Genomic DNA, 16,476 nt, shown 5'->3' with positions numbered 1-16,476 from the left:
GTTTTCAGTGCTTAGAACTGTCCCTGCACAAAGTGTCATTGCTGCAGGAAAAAAGTAATTTAAAATCACGGCTATAATGAATTGTCGGCTCCCGTAATACAGAGAACACATTGTCATTGATAAAAAAAAAAAAAAAAGCGTGGGGTTCCCCCAAATTCAATTACCAGGCCCTTCAGGTCTAGTATGGATATTAAGGGGAACCCCGCGCCAAATGTAAAAAAAATTGATGTGGGGTTCCCCCTAAAAATTCATACCAGACCCTTTATGTGAGCACGCAACCTGGCAGGCCGCATGAAAAGAGGGGGGGACGAGAGAGCGCCCCCCCTCCTGAACCGTACCAGGCCACATACCCTCAACATTGGGAGGATGCTTTGGGGTCCCCCCCAAAGCACCATGTCCCCATGTTGATGAGGACAAGGACCTCATCCCCACAACCCTGGCCGGTGGTCGTGGGGGTCTGCGGGCAGGGGGCTTATCAGAATCTGCAAGCCCCCTTTAACAAGGGGACCCCCAGATCCCGGCCCCCCTGTTTTAAATGGTAAGGGGGTACAAAAGTACCCCTACCATTTCACATAGAAAGTGTAAAAAATTGATAAATAATAAGACGAACACACTTTTGAAAAAGTCCTTTATTAAAAATAAAAAAAATTTAAAAAGATTCCAGCGGTAGTAATCCACTCTTGCTATCCAGTGACGGATGATCATCTCTCCGGGGTCCAGCGATGGCTGATCTGATCCAGCGACGGGTCATCGCTCAGTCCAGCGCAGCCAGTCCATCCATCCTTCCTCTGTCTCCACTGTCGGAGACACTGCGGGAGCCCGGCGTCCTGACGTTTCTTATATGAGGGTGGGGCCACCCGTCACCTGACCCCACCCCCCCCGACGTGGCGGGGAAAGCCTGGCTTCCCCAATGAAGTGTGGGTGACCCTGCCCCCTCTGATGTAACGGGTTCTCTGCTATGTCCCACTTGTTACCCATGTGATGTTTTCTGTCATGCTCTGGTCCCTGATTGACTTGCTATGGTGCTAAAATTTCTAACTTATAAAGTTAAAGGTTTAAACTCCATTCAAAAAAGATGGTTAGCTTTGAAGGAGTTTAAAGCTTCCAAAGCAGATGTGATATTGGTCCATGAGACCCACTTCCATGCTGGGGGCTCTCTCAAGTTTGCCAGCAATCATTTCCTGACCTCCTTTCTAACATCTGACCCGTCAGCTCAGCTTCTTGTCCTCTGTCTTTGACACAATGGACCGATATGCCCAACCTTTTATGGTCGTAGGAGGAGACTTTAATATGACGATGTTGTCAGACAGAGATAGACATATTCTATTTCCCTCAGCCTCTCCCCCAGAGCTACTCACCTATCCAAATTGTTCCGTAAGCTGATTAGATCTAGACGCTTGTTAGATATTTGGAGGATAAAACATCCTACTCACAAACAATACACATTTTTTTCACACCCTCACAAACTCTATTCCAGGTTGGATAATTTCTTTATGTCCTCACCCCTCTTAACATCAGTGGTCTCTTCTGAAATCAACCCTATTACACGGTCCGATCACTCTTCAGTTCAACTAGGTATCCATATTTCATCTACCTTTCCTAGGGCTTGTCACTGGAGACTGAATGAAACATTCCTTCACTCTCCAAAAACTAAAAGCCTTTTGACTAATGGAATACTTCCAACTTAACACTGACTCGGTCACGGAGCCCTCCACCCTGTGGGAGGCCCACAAAGCTGTTTTTTGTAGACAGTGCATAGCGCTGGGATCCTGTCTTAAAAAAGATGTGGCATCCCAGCGTTCTGCCATTATGACTGACTTGCATTTGGCAGAGGGATTGCTGTTGGCCTCCCCCACGGTGGACAGGCTCCGGAAAGTTGTCTCTCTGTGAAATTGGCTTAAGTCCCTAGCCATGAGCAAAATAGACAAATCTCTCCTATGGTCCAAACAGAAATTTTATGAATTCTCTAATAAACCTCACAAGCTGCTAGTAAATAGGTTGAAACCACGCCCCTTTCAACCCACTCCTGACTTTCTACGACATCCCGACGGATTGCCTACATACTGCCCCTTGACTATGTCACGGATCTTCGGGGATTTCTATCATAACTTATATAACTGCTTACAGACAGACCCAAACTATGACTTTACACAAGAAGAATTTGTTCTCTTCTTTAAACACTTAAGATTTCCTAAGCTCCTGCCTGATCATCTTGCAGCCTTGAATTCGGCCATATCGCCCGATGAACTTGAAGAGGTAGTCACACAGCTCCCCAACCAAAAAGCTCCAGACCCTGACGGGCAACCTTATTCTTATTACAAGACATTCCTACCTGTCCTAAGTCCCCACATGATTTCATTTTATACTTCTCTACTTCAAGGTTCAATTCCACACACCCAATTCATCCATGCCCATATCTCAGTCATTCCAAAACCTGGTAAGGACCCCTCCCTGCCAAACAACTACAGGCCCATAGCGTTATTAAACTCAGACTATAAAATCTTTACGAAGATCTTGGCAAACAGGTTCACTCATATAATTCCTACACTTATCCATAGAGACCAGGTGGGTTTTGTACAAACCTGACATGAAGGAGACAATACAAGGCACACAATAGACCTTATTGATCTATTACACAAAACTTCTCGCCCAGCTCTAATCCTAAGTCTTGACGCTCAAAAGGCCTTTGACATGCTAAGCTGGCCATACATGTTCGCCACTCTTTCTAAATTTGGCTGCACCGGTCCATTTGTGGCAGCCCTTGAGGCCCTCTACTCCCGCCTCTCTTCCCAGGTCAAATTGGCATCTCATCTATCATCCTCCTTCCCCCTGAGTAATGGCACCAGACAAGGTTGCCCCTTATCGCCCCTTCTTTTTATTCTCTGCCTAGAACCCCTGGCGGAGGCCATCCGCACGCACCCAGACATTGGAGGAGTGTGTTTACGCCACAGGGAATATAAAATGTCCCTGTTCGCAGATGACATCCTCCTGACACTGACTAAACCCCACAGCTCACTTCCAAACCTCCTATCCCTGCTGAAAGACTTTAGCTCAATATCGGGTTATAAGATTAACACGAGTAAAACAGAAGCTTTGCCCATACACATTCACTCTTATGATCTTATTATACTACAAAATAACTACACCTTTCACTGGTGCACAGATTCCATTTAATACCTGGGGATTAACATAACTCCTTCTTATTCAACCTTATACCTAGCTAATTACCCCCAACTCTTTCGCAACATCGATAGACTTTTGAAGCAATGGGATTCGCTTTCCGCTCTCGCCTCTGGGCCGTATCAATGTCCTGAAGAGGTCGGTAATGCCTAGACTCCTTTACCTTTTTGACACTCTCCCAATCCCCGTCCCAATGTCCCAACTAAAGGCTGTTCAGAGGACTCTTCTTAATTTTATATGGCACTATTGAGCCCATAGGGTTGCAGGTCCGGTGGTGTTGGCTCTGAGATGGCGCTGAGGTCTGGGAGCTCCAGATCCGATTAAATATTATTACGCGACACACCTCAAATCAATTATTACCTGGTCATCCAGGAAAGCCCCTACTGTGTGTGCAGAAATTGAAATGAGCATCACTAGACCTGCACACATTTGTGCCATGCTTTGGTCAGACCTTAAAACCTCAATGGGTCCACTTTGCAGCATATGTCTAGCCCCGATGTTGTTCTCCTTGAATATCTGGAAGAAGTGCTCGAGGTTATTCTCTCTTGCCTCCCAATGCCCTCCTTTGATAAACATACTGTTTAACCCAGATATCCCGGACAGCCTGGCATACAATAGAATACTTCCTTGGACCCAGGCTGGTATATTTTAACTCCACAACATAGTAAACCCCCTTACCAGGAGACTTCTATCATTCACAGAATTACAGAAACAGCACCAGATTCCCAAACAGCTCTTCCACTCCTATTTGTAAATCAGACATTATTTTGCCTCTAAATCCCCCACCCTAAGTCTTGACAAGCCAACCCCATTTGAACTTTTATGTGCTCAAGGCCCATATCAGGCCCATTTAATCTCTGACATATATAGAATACTCCACGCCCATTACTGACTCTTCCCATTCCTACATGCAGAAGTGGACTCAAGTGCTAAAACACCCCGTACTACTCCCGCAGTGGCAGAAAATATGGACAGCCGTCTCTAAGTCGTCACGCTGCGTGGAACAGAAAGAAACGGCCTATAAGATATTACTCTGTTGGTATAAAGTGCCCGAAATTATGCACAAATATGAGAAAGACCCCTAAGGTGTGTTGGAGGTGTCAGGGAGACACAGGCTCCCATTTCCACATTTTCTGGGACTGCCCCTTGATCCACCCATTCTGGCTTACAATACAGTCCTTCATATAGGACTTGTTTGAAATTTCCCTTCCATTAGACCCTCTGTATTTTTTTATTAGGGCTACCGATTCCTGGGCTCTCCAAACATGCTCAGAAACTCGCCACCTTTATTTTAATAGTGGCTAAAAGAGCCATCCCTGTACGGTGGCTCTCCCGAACTTCACCCGCTCTCTCCCAAGTTTTGCAGAACCTAGAATACATTAACCGTATGGAACGGCTTACGGCAATAGTCCATGACACTATGCCTCAGTTATATAAGATTTGGGATCTGTGGAGTCGCTCTAGACTTAATACTGATGCTTAACCACTTCAGCCCCGGACCAATTGTCAGCCTAAGGACCAGAGGTCTTTTTACAATTTCGCACTGCACTGCTTTAACTGGTAATTGCGCGGTCATGCAATGTTGCACCCAAACAAAATTTGCGTCCTTTTCTTCCCACAAATAGAGCTTTCTTTTGATGGTATTTGATTGCCTCTGCGATTTTTATTTTTTACGATATAAAAGGAAAAAGACTGAAAATTTAAAAAAAAAGATATTTTCTACTTTTTGTTATAAGAAAAATCGAATGAACTAAATTTTAGTCATACATTTAGGCCAAAATGTATTCAGCCACATGTCTTTAGTAAAAAAAATGTCAATAAGCGTATATTTATTGGTTTGCGCAAAAGTTATAGCGTCTACAAACTAGAGTACATTTTCTGGAATTTACACAGCTTTTAATTTATGACTGCCTATCTAATTTCTTGAGGTGCCAAAATGGCAGGGCAGTACAAACCCCCCCCCCCCCAATGACCCCATTTTGGAAAGTAGACACCCCAAGGAAATTGCTGAGGGGCATGTTGAGCCCATTGAATATTTTTTTTGTCCCAAGTGATTGACACAAAAAAAAAAGTTTACAAAAAGTTGTCACTAAATGATATATTGCTCACACATGCCATAGTTATATGGGGAATTGCACACCAAAATATATTCTGCTGCTTCTCCTGAGTACGAGGATACCACATATGTGAGCCATTTTGTGAGTCTAGCCGCGTACGGGACCCCGAAAACCAATCACTGCCTTCAGGATTTCTAAGGGTGCAAATTTTTGATTTCACTCCTCACTACCTATCACAGTTTCGAAGGCCATAAAATTCCAAAATAGCACAAAACCCCCCCAAATGACCCCATTTTGGAAAGTAGACACCCCAAGCTATTTACTGAGATGCATGTTGAGTCCATGAAATATTTTATATTTTGCCACAAGTTGCAGGAATATTACAATTTTTTATTTTTTTTTGCACAAAGTTGTCACTAAATGATATATTGCTCACATATGCTATGGGCATAAGTGAAATTACACCCCAAAATATATTCTGCTGCTTCTCCCGAGTACGGGGATACTTTTTGGGAGCCTAACCACGTACGGGACCCTGAAAACCAAGCACCGCCTTCAGGATTTAAATATAAAACGCTACCAAAAAAACTGTTAGCGACCGCAGGGATCAGGCCTGACTCTGCAAACACTGCAGTTATGTGTTTAGTGTTTTGTAAGTGACAGTGATCGATCGATACTGCACTTGGGTGGGCTGGGTGGAGGGGCAAAACGCAGGTGCTAGCAGGTATCTGGGCTGATCGCGCTAACAATGCGTTTTTTTGGAACATTAAACTGCTGGGGACGCTAGTATAGATCTGATCAGATCAGATATTGATCTGTTCAGATACTATACCACTACGGGAGGTGTATGCTTTGCGCGTGGGTGTTAGCGGTACTGGCACAAACCTAGCGCTGCCTGGGGCGACGCATACCCTGACCCTACAACCTAATTGATATCACCCGCCGGGTGATCAAGGGGTTAAACCTTTATTGGGTAATAAATGGTGGGTGCCCTGATGCTATAAAAAGCGAACTAACCAGAGTCACCCGTAACACTTATACGGTGATCACTGGTGAAATGGTTAACTAGGGGCAATCAGGGGGTTAAAATCTTTATTAGGTAGTATATGGGGGTCCCTGACGCTATATAAAAACCTGACGGGGAACCTAAATAACTAACTGGCTAACCAGCGTCACCAGTGGCACTTATACGGTGATCGCTGGTGAAAGGGTTAACTCTAGGGGCAATCAGGGGGTTAGATCTTTATTAGGTAGTATATGGGGGTACCTAACGCTATAAAAACCTGGCGGTGAACATAAAAAATAACTAGCTACCTAGCGGGACCAGTGACACTAATGCAGTGATCAGAAAAACGATTGCTTAGTGACACTGGCAAAAGGAGGTAAAAGGGTTAACTAGGGGCAATCAGGGGGTTAAAACCTCTATTGGGTAGTATATGGGGGTACCTAGCGCTATAAAAACCTGGCGGTGAACCTAAAAACATAACTAGCTACCTAGCGGGACCAGTGACACTAATGCAGCGATCAGAAAAACGATTGCTTAGTGACACTGGAAAAAGGGGGTGAAAGGGTTAATTAGGGGCAATCAGGGGGTTAAAACCTTTATTAGGTAGTATATGGGGGTACCTAGCGCTATAAAAACCTGGCGGTGAACCTAAAAAAATAACTAGCTACCTAGCGGCACCGGTGACACTAATGCAGCGATCAGAAAAACGATCGCTTAGTGACACTGGCAAAAGGGGGTGAAAGGGTTAACTCTAGGGGCAATTTACACAGGCGGGGGAAGCTTCTCATTCGCCAGGAGCGATCAAGAGGGGATGGCCAGAAACCAACGGCCATCCCCTCATCCCAGATCGCTCCTGAAGCGAAACGGACCACCGCAGCCAGCGGGAGGGGGTCCGTTCGGACCCCCCACCCACTAGAAGGCAAGCACATACATGTACGTGCTTGTGCCTGTCGGTGCCATTCTGCCGACATACATTGCCATGCGGCGGTCCTTAACCACTTTCAGACCGGACCATTTTGCTGGTAAATGACCAGAGGTCTTTTTACACTTTGGCACTGCGCTGCTTTAACTGGTAATTGCGCGGTCATGCAATGTTGTACCCAAACAAAATTTGCGTCCTTTTCTTCCCACAAATAGAGCTTTCTTTTGATGGTATTTGATTGCCTCTGCGATTTTTATTTTTTGCGATATAAACGTAAAAAGACCGCAAATTTTGAAAACAAATGATATTTTCTACTTTTTGTTATTAGAAAAATCCAATAAACTCAATTTTAGTCATACATTTAGGACAAAATGTATTCAGCCACATGTCTTTGGTAAAAAAAAAGTCAATAATTGTATATTTATTGGTTTGCGCAAAAGTTGTCACATCTACAAACTAAGGTACGTTTTCTGGAATTTACGCAGCTTTTAGTTTACGACTGCCTATCTCATTTCTTGAGGTGCTAAAATGACAGGGCAGTACAAAACCCCCCCAAATGACCCCATTTTGGAAAGTAGACCCCCTAAGGAAATTGATAAGAGGCATGTTGAGCCCATTGAATATTTTATTTTTTTGCCTCAAGCGATTGAATAATGACAAAAAAAATTTTTTTTTTTTTTTTTTACACAAAGTTGTCACTAAATGATATATTGCTCACACATGCTATGGGCGTATGTGAAATGACACCCCAAAATAAATTCTGCTGCTTCTCCTGAGTACGGGGATACCACATATGTGGGACTTTTTGGGAGCCTAGCCGCGTACAGGGCCCCGAAAACCAAGCACCGCCTTCAGGCTTTCTAAGGGCGTAAATTTTTGATTTCACGCCTCACTACCTATTACAGTTTTGAAGGCCATAAAATGCCAAGATGGCACAAAACCCCCACAAATGACCCCATTTTAGAAAGTAGACACCCCAAGCTATTTGCTGAGAGGCATGTTGAGTCCATGGAATATTTTATATTTTGCCACAAGTTGCGGGAAAATTACAAACTTTTTTTTTTTTTTTTTTTTTTTCACAAAGTTGTCACTAAATGATATATTGCTCATGCATGCCATGGGCATATGTGAAATGACACCCCAAAATAAATTCTGCTGCTTCTCCTGAGTACGGGGATACCACATATGTGGGACTTTTTGGGAGCCTAGCCGCGTACGGGGCCCCGAAAACCAAGCACCGCCTTCAGGCTTTCTAAGGGCGTAATTTTTTGAGTTCACTTCTCACTACCTATTACAGTTTTGAAGGCCATAAAATGCCAAGATGGCACAAAACCCCCACAAATGACCCCATTTTAGAAAGTAGACACCCCAAGCTATTTGCTGAGAGGCATGTTGAGTCCATGGAATATTTTATATTTTGCCACAAGTTGCGGGAAAATTACAAACTTTTTTTTTTTTTCACAAAGTTGTCACTAAATGATATATTGCTCACGCATGCCATGGGCATATGTGAAATGACACCCCAAAATAAATTCTGCTGCTTCTCCTGAGTACGGGGATACCACATATGTGGGACTTTTTGGGAGCCTAGCCGCGTACGGGGCCCCAAAAACCAAGCACCGCCTTCAGGCTTTCTAAGGGCGTTACAGTTTTGAAGGCCATAAAATGCCAAGATGGCACAAACCCCCCCCCCCAAATGACCCCATTTTAGAAAGTAGACACCCCTAAATTTAGGGGTACACTAGTGAGACTAGGTAATAAATGGCGGGTGCCCTGAAACTATAAAAAAATAACTAACCAACCAGCGTCACCTGTAACAGTTATATGGTGATCACTGGTGAAAGGGTTAACTAGGGGGCAATCAGGGGGCTTTATGCGGTAGTATATGGGGGTCCCTGGCGCTATAAAAAGCTGCGGCGAACCTAAATACCTACCTGCCTAACTAGCGTCACCTGTGACACTAATACAGCGATCAGAAAAACGATCGCTTATTAGGCTGGGTTCACACTGGAGCGATGCGGGAACGCCACGAATGCGCGGCGGGTTCCCGCATCGCATGCCTCCCGGCGGCAGTTCACACTGCCCTATGCGAACTGCTGGGAGTGTCAGTGAAATGTTAATGACACCCCCAGATCAGTTCGCATATCGCAGTGCGATCTGCAAACTTGGATCGCATGGTGTGAACACCCATGCGATCCGATTCTGCTGCGGACCAAAAAAAGGGTCCCGTGCGAGTTTGCGGCGGGTGCGGCGGGTGCGACACGAATTCAGCCATACTATCTGTATAGCTGAACTCGAATCGCACAGAGATCGGATGTGATTTGCACTGCAGTGCGGTGCGAATCACATCCGTTCTCATAAACCGCTGCAATGTGAACCCAGCCTTAGTGACACTGGCGACGGGGGGTGATCACGGGGTTAAACCTTTATTGGGGGGGTTAGGGGGGTACCTTAGAACTAAAGGGGGCTAACCCTAACTGCCCTAACAGTTATTAGTCACAAATGACACCTGCCGGGTGATCAGGGGGTTAAACCTTTATTAGGTAATAAATGGCGGGTGCCCTGAAACTATAAAAAAATAACTAACCAACCAGCGTCACCTGTAACAGTTATATGGTGATCACTGGTGAAAGGGTTAACTAGGGGGCAATCAGGGGGCTTTATGCGGTAGTATATGGGGGTCCCTAGCGCTATAAAAAGCTGCGGCGAACCTAAATACCTACCTGCCTAACTAGCGTCACCTGTGACACTAATACGGCGATCAGAAAAATGATCGCTTATTAGGCTGGGTTCACACTGGAGCGATGCGGAAACGCCGCGAATCCGCGGCGGGTTCCCGCATCGCATGCCTCCCGGCGGCAGTTCACACTGCCCTATGCGAACTGCTGGGAGTGTCAGTGAAATGTTACTGACACCCCCAGATCAGTTCGCATATCGCAGTGCGATCTGCAAACTCGGATCGCATGGTGTGAACACCCATGCGATCCGATTCTGCTGCGGGCCAAAAAAAGGGTCCCGTGCGAATTTGCGGCGGGTGCGGCGGGTGTGGCGGGTGCGGCGGGTGCGGCGAATGGCTGAACTCGAATCGCACAGAGATCGGATGTGATTTGCACTGCAGTGCGGTGCGAATCACATTCGTTCTCATAAACCGCTGCAATGTGAACCCAGCCTTAGTGACACTGGCGACGGGGGGTGATCACGGGGTTAAACCTTTATTGGGGGGGTTAGGGGGGTACATTAGAACTAAAGGGGGCTAACCCTAACTGCCCTAACAGTTATTACAGTCACAAATGACACCAATGCAAAAAAAAAAAAAAAAAAAATGACATTGGTGTCACTGTGACTGGGGGGCAGGGGTAATTGGGGGGGTGATCGGGGGGTAAAGGGGGGGTGTGAGTGTGCCTGGCATGTTCTACTGTGTGTGGGATGTGTTGGTGCAACTCACTGATCCGCTCTCCTCCGTGTCGGAACGAAAAATACCGACACGGAGGAGAGAATACATCACTTCCTCTCCTGTGTTTACATTACAGGAGAGGAAGTGATGTCACCGGGGATTTCCATTCGTCGGGAGCGATCGCGAGGGGGTGGCCATGAATGAATGGCCGTCCCCTCGTCCGGGATCGCTCCCGAACGAAAACCGACCGCCGCAGGCACCGGGCGGGGGCCCGATCGGGCCCCCGACCCGCGGGAGGCAAATCACGTACATGTACGTGCTTATGCCTGCCCGTGCCATTCTGCCGACGTACATCGGCGTGCGGCGGTCGGCAAGTGGTTAAGTGATTAATACTGGTTCCTACTCTGTGCCCCCTTAGGAAGAGTTCAATGCTTAAATTAACTGACCTATCAGTTCCATGACCTCCTGCAGGAGAGAAATTTCCATACCCCCTGCCTCCTGGTAGATAAACATATGGTTATAGCGATCTGTGATCTGTACCGTAAATGACTGTTATTTTGATGGCATACTAATTGTGCTGGATTTTCCTTATCCCTTCCTCCCTCTTCCCTCCCTCCCCTTCCCTCTTTCTTCCCCTTTCCTTACATTCCCCCCCCCCCCGTTTTTGATTTGTTATGTATGCTATTATTATTGTTTCCCTGAACACATATAAATGTAAGATACTGTAATCTTGTTATCTTTATACTTTCAATAAAAAATACAATTTAAAAAAAAAACAGATCAGGCAAAGAGGTACACAAACGAAATCCAGAGGCAAGCGTCACACACGAGCTGACGGTGAAGTACAAAATCAGCAGCTAGAGAGTAGTCAGGAATTCAGGCAGAAGTTCAAACATGGTATTCAGCGTCAAAAAGCAGTCAAAACACCCAGGAAGCTAGTCCAAACAAACGGGCACTGAGAGATAGGAAGTGTTGCTATTCTTGGGCTGCTTTGATTGTAGATTGTCCACAGCTGGCAGCAGTTGAGGCTAGTGAGTCCAAGGTAATGATGCATCAAACCAAGAGAACATAGCTATAACTCCAGAGCTCCTCTGTGGCACAACAAGACTGCAGATGTGGGACCAGGAACATCCCGCTTCAAATACACCCAGGTATATAACAGGGCCCCCTCCCCAGCGGACCCCTCCGGAGGCCTAGCGAGGTTTAGTGGGAAAGGAGGCATGGAAGTCTCATATAAGAGCATGCAAATCTTTGACTGGGACCCAGGAACAGTCTGTGACAGGATATCCCTTCCAATGAACCAGATACCGTAGGCCACGACTATGTCTTCCTGAATCAAGAATCAAGAAGAGACTTCAAACTCATTTGCCTAAGCGTGGTTGTTTTTATATATTCAAACTCATTTTGTCCATCAACAAGAACAGGAGGAGGTAGCTGTTGCATTCTGAAGTAGCGATTGAAAATTTTTAAGGAGGGAAACGTGAAATACGGGGTGAATCCGGAGAGAGGAGGGCACTTTCAACCAATAGGAGACTCGCCCGACTTGAGCAATAGTTCTGTAAGGACCAATGAATTGAGGGCCCAATTTGGTAGAAGGTTGTTTCAGTCTCACGTATTTGGTTGATAGCCAAACTCTGTCCCCCACCACATATGGAGGTATATGACATCTTCATTTGTTGGAGAAAAGCGCATACTTGCCTGCTGACTTCCGTAGTAATAAACAAATCTTTTTCACATGTAGCAGAATATTTTTCACCCACAGATCTGCTGCTGGTACACCAGAAGATGGCTGAAGTAGAGGAAAAGTCTGAGAGTGATATCCTAGGGCTGCGTAGAATGGTGTGATATGAAGAGCACTGTGTCAACGAGATGGATCAAACCGTATTCACTAATACAAGAATATAGGGTATGTTGGTGTCGCGCTGTTCTTATTAAAATTATTAATCAAGGGAATATTTATTTACCTTCCTAGTCTGTCTGACTCAGTAGAGGGGTGGTCTCAAACAATAAATAAACTATTCAAAAAATTAATATTTTCACCAAATGTGCAAACATCTATTAGTGTCCATGTGTTACCATAGAAATATCACCAATCGCAGTGCAAATGTATTAAGTGTGATTCTAAATCAAGCATAAATCACATAAATCCAAAGTGCAAAGTGCCAAAAAAATTATAAATAATAAAATGCAAAATGACAATTCAAAATTAATAAACACACTACAGAGGTGACTAAGCACCTGAAGGTGTTGTGCATATAAAATAAAGAAAATAATATAATGGTACTTTTCAGAGAAACTATGTATCAAATATATAACTGGAACATAATATATTAATATAGTGTAAGGGCCGGTTCACACTGCAGGCGATGCGAGGCGACACCGACTTGCCTCGCCGCGACCTGCCGCGACCTCAGCGGCAACTTGCAGATGACTTCTGTATAGAAGTCAATGCAAGTCGCCCCGAGGTCGCCCGAAAGTAGTACAGGAACCTTTTTTCGGAGTCGGAGCGACTCGAATCGCTCCTGTCAGAACGGTTCCATTGTACAGAACGGGGGCGACTTGTCAGATCGAGGCGAGGCAAGTCGTGTCGCCTCGCATCGCCCGCAGTTTGAACCGGCTCTTAATTAAGAAAATGGATAAATAAAAATATAAACACACTACAGAGACGACTTGTGCCTTTAAACAAAACACATCAAATGCTTTAAATTATATGCCCATCTGTATATATATATATAAATATTCAATTCAATAAAAATCCAATTCAAACGTGAATAAATGAATAAATAAAACAAAAAGTGCTATGTGCTAATTTGATAAGTGCAGATGATAGAATACACTGTAAAAAATAAAAGCAATTAGATCTGACCTTTACAAATATATATAAAATCCAGATAGTGATGGGTGATATTAAAAAAAAATAATATTAATCTGAAAATACTTTAAATTAGTAAACACACTATAGAGCCAATTGTAAAAAAACTCCGAAATGTGTAAAAAAAATCCACCCTTGATTTGGATATTTTCAAAAATAAGTATACATAAACCGATTCACTACTATAAACAAAAAACACAGTCTCCTTAAAGTGCAAGTGCTTTTCTGTGACAGGTAGTGTGCATTCCAATCCAGTGACCACTTCCCAGTGTTCTCTCTACTGTGACCGCACACTCAGGTGGACAATGGCCCCTTACCTTATGGCAAGGAGACAATCGCATGTAAGTAAGGATCCCTTTAAGACTCCTCTCTCCAGATCCACACTTCTCCTTTTATTTCCTTATACCTCCGTGAAACCCAATGAATCAATAAAGAGGGAGTACCATAGTGTAGTAATTTCATATATGTGCAATTTATTAAAAAATAAACACAAGGTACTCACACACTATTTCATTTAAAATCAGCCTGTATCCAACGAGCAGCGAACTCGTGCCTGTGCAAAACAACACTGAGCGTCCTTCCCGTCCCTACGTGTGACGTCACACCACGTGACTTCATCAGGGGATGCTGGGAAAGGACGCTATCCAAATATAAATAGTCTCAATAAAGGGTTAGGTATTGGTCGGCCATTTTTCGTTATTCCTATAAAGAACTATACAGCCGCCATGTTTCTGAAGACCAGACCAGCGGTGTACACGGTATCTACTAGTTATGCACCGCTCGCCTCAGCATCCACCAGTGTTTAGCAAACTTTTCAGCCTCTTCACATGGGACACCGCATTTTTTATTAAAGAGCTGGCTCTCTTTATAAGTCGCCAGTGTAGGCACCGCCAGATTGTTGGTTATATATTCATTTTCCAAGCAGCCAATGTAATTATAAAACAATAGGCGTTCTGTATCCATATCTTATTCTAATATATTCAGTAACTCTACAGTGACTTTGTAGTTTACACTGGTACTAAGTGATATCTTAACTATAAGAGACTAAAATAAATAAAAGGCTTATATTTAAAATATATAATTAAATTAAGTTTTAAATTTAAACTATGATTTACCAATAATAAAAAAGGGGGGGGGGGGTGGAAGGACGCTCATGTTGATGCACATATTAAACAAATAAATATTAAAAATTCAAGAAAAAATATATAATTATAATAATAATAAATAAAAACATAATACATTCAATAATACTAAAACAAAATAAAAAAAAATCAGATAAAAAGCAGGGGGAGAGAAGGGAAGATCTATCCAGAGGTGTTTTGGTACTAGGTTTAAATCGTTATTTTTTAAATCATTATTTAAAATGCCCTATTGAAAACATAATTGGTATGAAAAATTCATGTTCAAAATTATTTGATTATCATTTGATTATTACAGATTTCTGGGGTCTTCTTATTATAATTCATTTAAAAATCACTAAGGAAACAATTGAGGTCAAATTCTGGTCAAAATGTTCATGCCTCTAGGTGAGAAAGTGTCTAATGTAAAAATCCATCTTGACTCTAATTGACTTAAAGTCCTCACCTTGTGTCCTCCTCGCCAATGTTTTATGGATGGCTCTATTCCCCAACATTTTAAGTCTGAGGGGTTCTTATTATAGTGTAGCAAAAAATGTTTGGATACGCTATGTTTGTCATATCCTTTTAGGATATTTTGGACATGCTCCTTAATGCGCACTTTGAGTGGCCGTTTAGTGCGTCCCACATACTGTAGGCCACAACTACACTCTAGCACATATACGGCTCCTTCTGTATTGCAGCAAATTAAGGTTTTTCATTTCGTATGTGTCTCCCGTACTTGTTGATCTAAATTTAAATTTCTTTTCATTCGGGTGTTTCGTTCTTGTGCATGCATAACACCTTTTACAAGGGAAAAATCCTTTTCCAGAAAAGAACGTGAATGGCTTCTTTGGGGGATCTGGTATATTCCTTACTATTTTATCCCATATTGTGGGTGCTTTTTTGTATATAAATCTTGGGTATTCTGGTAAATTCTCGCTCAAATGTCTATCAGCCAATATGCCAATGCCTTCTTATTATCTTCTCGACTTTTTTATGTTGCATGTTGAAGTCTAGAATTATAGATAATTCTATAATTTCCGTTTCGAGTTTCTCCTTCTTTTTATCTTGGATTAGAGTTGCGCGGTCCATTTTTTGTACTTCTTCTATCTTCTTTCTTATAAATTCTTTATCATATCCTTTTGAGATGAATCTTTCTCCCATTGTTTCTGCTTGATCTAAAAATTTATCGATCTTAGAACAATTACATCTAAGTCGCATGAATTGTCCCTTTGGTATGTTACAGATCCAATTCTTGTGGTCGCAGCTTTTTGTTGGGAAATAGCTATTTTTATCTACATTCTTGAAGTGCGTCTGTGTTCTCAATTTTGTTCCTTCTTGTAAGATTTCCAAATCTAGGAATGTTACTTTTTCATTGCTTATCTCCCATGTTAGTTTTATGTTTTTTTCATTTAAATTCAATTTTTCCAGAAATAAGGTGAGTTTTTCTTGGTCACCTTTCCATAATATGCAGATATCATCGATATATCTTTTGTATATTATTAATATTAATAAATCTTCTGTAACCACTTTTTTAAATACTTCAATGTGCTTATTGTCTTTCATTTGTGGGTTAAAAATAGATTTGTTCCTTAGTGTGCTGTGTATTATATAACCTTCTTGGTTTTCTACTGGTTTGTGTCCATAGGAACTCCCCATTACGCATTTTTTAATGTTCAATTTTCTGATAAATTTATGAATACCAATATATGTTTCCAATTTGTCTAGATTTTTTATGGGTGCGTATTTCAGGCCTTTATCTAAGACCCCTATTTCCTTGTGTGTCAACTCTTGACCACTGAGGTTCAGGATCCCTTCTCTCTTTATTCTCTTTTTCTTTTGCTCCTTCTTGCCTGATCATTGCCCTCTCTTTCTTGGCTTCTTCTCCGATCTCTCATTCCTTCATACGGTGGGTGGTTCTCCCTGC

General features: G+C 43.1%; 1 protein-coding gene across 1 annotated transcript in view; it reads right to left on the bottom strand.

Annotated features, from left to right (window-relative positions):
• The window catches only part of GUCY2C (guanylate cyclase 2C), a 1,344,189-nt gene that overhangs the window by 790,258 nt on the left and 537,455 nt on the right, over nt 1-16,476 (bottom strand). The gene's annotated exons all lie outside the window — the stretch shown is intronic.

This window comes from Lithobates pipiens, unplaced genomic scaffold, assembly GCF_037356315.1.
Source record: "Lithobates pipiens isolate NorthernLeopardFrog02 unplaced genomic scaffold, aLitPip1_a1.2 Scaffold_23, whole genome shotgun sequence".
NCBI classification, from domain to species: Eukaryota; Metazoa; Chordata; class Amphibia; order Anura; family Ranidae; genus Lithobates; species Lithobates pipiens.
The sequence above is the reverse complement of the archived record's forward strand: the minus strand, read 5'-3'. Positions and strand labels throughout refer to the sequence as shown.